The sequence below is a fragment of the Hevea brasiliensis genome, chromosome 3, assembly GCF_030052815.1.
Source record: "Hevea brasiliensis isolate MT/VB/25A 57/8 chromosome 3, ASM3005281v1, whole genome shotgun sequence".
Classification (NCBI taxonomy): Eukaryota; Viridiplantae; Streptophyta; class Magnoliopsida; order Malpighiales; family Euphorbiaceae; genus Hevea; species Hevea brasiliensis.
The window spans coordinates 13,729,778-13,734,765 of NC_079495.1; the positions used below are offsets into that span (position 1 = coordinate 13,729,778).

Below are 4,988 nucleotides of genomic sequence, written 5' to 3' on the forward strand. Positions count from 1 at the left end.
TGTGAAATGGCGTGGTGTACAACACGGCATCTATTTGAATTTTGGGTCATAGGTTGAACTGTGTGAATTGTTGGCAATGCCCTTTAAATTATGCATAGTTTGATAAATTGTGGTTGAAATAAATAATTTGTCAGTGATTCAAAATATTTTTGTATTGTTTCGAGATTTAAAAGAAATGTAGATAAATAGTTACTATTTGATCAAAATGTTATTCAAATGAATAATTTGCATGAATGAAAATATTGATTTCTGAATGTTATAAATTTTGAAGAATTTAGAAATTTTAAATTTTTATTTGTTAAGAATTGTCAAGCATAACTTGTATTAAGTTTTAAATTATTAGTTTGTGCACCACTGAGTTCACCACTCAGCGATAGCTTTGTATGCTATCGCAGGTGAAAGAAAATATAAAGCAGTTGAGCAAGATTACTGAAAGACATAGTGAGACTATCTTCGGGTATATCATAGGTATACCCTTGTATTTTAGATTTTGATGTAATTCTGTAATTATATGTATGAAATTTACTTTGAGCAGTTGTACCAACTCTTTTGTAATATATTTTTGGAATGTAATGAAATACAAATTATTGTAAGGTTATCTTGAGATTTTATGTATTTATAAAGTTTTGCACTACTAAATTTTTTTATGATCCCATGAATGTAAATATTCATTTTGTTATCTTAATAAGATATTTCAATGTTTGATTTAATTTAAACCGCGTATTGAGTTGCTTGTGTTGATTTGTGAAATGAGATTGAATAATGGAGTTATGATTGAGAAAAATATTGGGAGTGTCTTTATTTTCAGGTTTTGAAGAACTGTTTTCTTAAAATATAGACGGCACTCTGCCGAAATTTTTGTAAAAATTACGGAGATTTTAAATATCAAAAAATTTGATTTATGTTTGGACTTTAAATAAAGGTTTTTAAAATCTGAAAAAAAATTTTACCCACCAATTTAAAAATAAACGAAAATTGTTTTAAAATCCCTTATAGTATATTTAATGGGTTACCGGTAGGCGAAGTACGGTAATTCATTAGGTGTACTACGAGAGCATGTTACATCTTACGAGGAGTAGGGTGTGACACCAGAAGTAGAAAAAATAGCTAAACGGTTGAGAAAATTGGCTAAGCAAGCTAGGCAGATTCCGAGTACATCTGAAGGAGTCCAATCTCCAAGGGAGTTAAGTTCGAATTTGGATTTAGAGTCAAATTCTGAAAATGAAACCATGGCTGCTAGGACTTTAAAAGAATTGGCTGCCCCTGATCTAAACCAACAGTCTTTGTGTATTCAATACCCTACTTTAAATGTTGCTTTTGAGTTGAAATCTGGACTAATCCATTTGTTGCCTAAATTTTATGGTTTTGCAAGTGAGGATCCACATAAGCATCTAAAGGAATTTCATGTTGCGTGTTCTAGCATGAAACCTCAAGGAGTTTCAGAGGATCAAATCAAGCTTTGAGCTTTTCCCTTCTCACTAGAAGGCACAACTAAGGATTGGTTGTATTACCTTCCTTCCGGATTTGTCAACTCATGGAATGGGATGAAGCAGATATTTTTGGAGAAGTATTTTCCTGCTTCCCATGCTGCCAACATAAGAAAAGAAATTTGTGGCATTCGGCAGTACAATGGAGAGAGCTTGTATGAATATTAGGAATGATTTAAGAAGTTGTGTGCAAGCTGTCCCCATCATCAAATAAGTGAGCAGCTATTGATTCAATATTTCTATGAGGGACTTCTACCAATGGACTGCAGTATGATAGATGCTGCTAGTGGAGGAGCTTTAGTTGACAAGACACCAGAAGAGGCAAGGAGGCTGATTGCTAACATGGCAGTAAATTCTCAGTAGTTTGGAATGAGAATGGATCACACACCTATGAAGGTTAATGAGGTAAGTACATCTAACCTTGAGAAACAAATTTCTGATTTAACTTCTTTGGTGAGGCAGTTGGCTGTAGGGAACATGCAAACTATTAAGGTATGTGGAATTTGTTTGGGTTTGGGTCATGCTACTGATATGTGTCCTGCGTTACAAGAGGATGAATCAATATAACATGCTAATGCAGTAGGACATTATGGACAACCACAATGCAGGTTTTATCCCTATTCGAATACTTATAATCCAGGATGGCGAGATCATCCCAATCTGAGTTATGGGAATCAACCGGTGTAAAACTGATACCAGTAGCAAAGACCACAAGTGAATCAACTACCTCTACCTCCTCCTCCCTTAAATCAAGGTATGTCACTTGATGAAATTGTTAAGGCTTTGGCTAACAATACCCAATAGTTTCAATAGGAGACCAGAAATAACATTCAAAACATAGAGAGGCAGATTGGTCAATTAGCTTCATCTGTGAGTAAGCTGGAAGCTCAAGGTTCTGGAAGGCTTCCATCACAAACAGTCATGAACACCAGAGAAAATGCGAGTGCTATACTATTACGGAGTGGGAAAGAAGTTGATAATCAGACTCCACATGAGTCAACGAAAAAGAAGAAGTAAGGAGAAAAAGAGTCTGAAGTTCATGAAATTGAGGTAAATACTGAACCTAAATTGAATAAGGTTAATAATTATGTTCTTCCTCCATTCCCCTGCAGGTTGGCCAAGATGAAGAAAGAAGAACAAGAGAAAGAAATTTTGGAGGCTTTCAGGAAGGTAGAGGTCAATATACCTTTACTGGATGCGATCAAACAAGTTCCTAAATATGCCAAATTCCTTAAAGAATTATGCACTACAAGGCATAAGTTGAGTACTAATGAGAAGATCAGTGTGGGGAAAAATGTGTCGGTACTAATTCAGCAAAAATTATCCCCTAAGTGTAAGGATCCAAGTTCATTTTCTATTCCCTGCAAAATAGGTGATTCTAAATTTGAAAGTGCAATGACATATTTAGGAGCATCTATTAATGTTATGTCAAATTCAGTTTTTCAAACTTTAAATTTGGGTCCTTTGAAAGAAACTAGTGTCATTATTCAATTAGCTGATCGTTCTAATGCTTATCCATTGGGAGTAGTTGAGGATGTGTTGGTATAGGTTGGAGGATTGATTTTTCCTGCAGATTTTGACATTCTGGATATGGAGGATGATAGTGCTCTCTCATCAAATTCAGCTTTGATTTTGTTTGGAAGACCTTTCCTAAAAACTGCCAAGACAAAAATTGATGTGGATGAGGGTACCTTAACTATGGAGTTTGATGGAGAGACTGTCAAATTTAATATCTTTGATGCCATAAAGTATCCCGCTGATAATCATTCTATTTTTTCTATTGATGTTGTTGATATATTTGTGCAGGATGTTTTTGAGTTAAGCATGGAGGATGAGTTAGAAAGAAAATCACATTTGCATGAATTAGAGGAAATCCGCCTTAAGGCTTATGGGAATTCTAGGATCTATAAAGAAAAGACAAAGGCATTCCATGACAAAATAAGGAAGCAGTTTGTGATTGGACAAAAAGTTTTATTGTATAATTCCATATTGAAGCTGATGCCTGGTAAGTTGCGTTCTCGTTGGATTGGACCCTTTGTTGTTACTAATGTGTTTCCTTATGGTGCAGTTGAAATTCAAAGTTTAGGAACTAACAAAGTGTTCAAGGTCAACGGTCAAGAACTTAAGCCATTTTATGAGGGGTTTCAGGAGCATTTAGTGGATTAAGGAGCTTTGCCATGTCGAGCTAACGACGTTAAACAAAGAAGCTACTTGGGAGGTAACCCATGGGTGGCTTGTTAGCCACAATCAGATTTGTTTTCTTTCCTTTATTTTATTTTATTTTCTAGCATTTTTTTTTCTTTCTTTTGCATTTGGGCTTTACATTGGGGACAATGTAAGTTTTAAGTGTGGGGGAGGAGAAATTTGTTGTTGCAATTTTTTTTAAATAAAAAAATAAAAAAAATAAAAAAATACTAAATAAAAATAAAAATAAAAATAAAATAAAATTTATACTCATAAGCTTGATTCATGATTCTTTATTAACTCTCAGAGAGAAGTGCTTTGTCCTTGAAATGACTTTTCTATTTTAGATTAAATTTTTGAGATTTTAGGCAAGGTAATAGTAACTTTAATGATGGATTTTCCCTCTTCTCCATACCATAGAGCAATTTTTTCCTGCATAAATCATTTAGGCTTGATTTAACGGTGAAATGATTAGTTATGTATGTTTTAAACTAGTGTGATGCATATTTCAGAACTTTGTTTAATCTATCAGGGCACTTTATAATATGTAGATGCATAAATTGGGAGAAATAAAAGGTTGAACTTGAAAATTACTCCGCTATTTTAGTTAAGCAAACTAACTAGGGGTCTTCATGAACCCCATGTCAATTCTCAGGCCAAAAGCTAGCTAGGATGAGCAAGGTACTTTTCTGAAGGTGACGGTTGAAATAAAAAAAAAGTGATAACTGTGACAAGAGAGAAGTACCAATTTCAAATAAAATAAAATAAAATAAAATAAAAAAGGGCATTTCTATCTCCCCTAAGATTTGCAAAGAGCTATAATTATTGTGCCTTGATAAATTAGCCTTGTGTTTTGGTGTGTATTGACTTAAAATTTTATGAAACTTTAATTGTGTGAGCTTAATTGATTTCAAGTCTTTTGTTTTGTGTTGAAAAATTATTAATATATTGGTATAGTGTTGATGGAATTTGTTGTGATGGTATTATCTTACTTGTCTCTTCTTTCAAACTTTTAATATTTTGTTAGAAAATGTTGTGATAGGGTGAAGGTAAGGAACTTCTAAGTGGAGTTGATTGAGAATTTAAGTCATGCTTGAGGACAAGCATGGAATAAGTGTGGGGGAATTTGATAAGTGCATAATTTATTAATTTTACTCCCATCACATTTAGTGTTTCTAGTGTGTTTTTATGCATAATTCAGTTGGTTAAAGTATATTTATCATTTAGGCATATTTTTAGATAGTTATTGAAATAATTGTGTTAAATGGAGAAATTTTTAGCATTTGACATTTATTGTATTTTTCAGGTGTTTCTAAA

General features: G+C 33.3%; 1 non-coding gene across 1 annotated transcript; it reads right to left on the reverse strand.

Moving 5' to 3' along the window:
* Positions 1 to 1,592: 1,592 nt before the first annotated feature.
* LOC131178837 (small nucleolar RNA R71) lies at positions 1,593 to 1,699 on the reverse strand. The gene has a single exon (XR_009147845.1). It is a non-coding gene; the product is annotated as a small nucleolar RNA R71 (small nucleolar RNA).
* Positions 1,700 to 4,988: the final 3,289 nt, after the last annotated feature.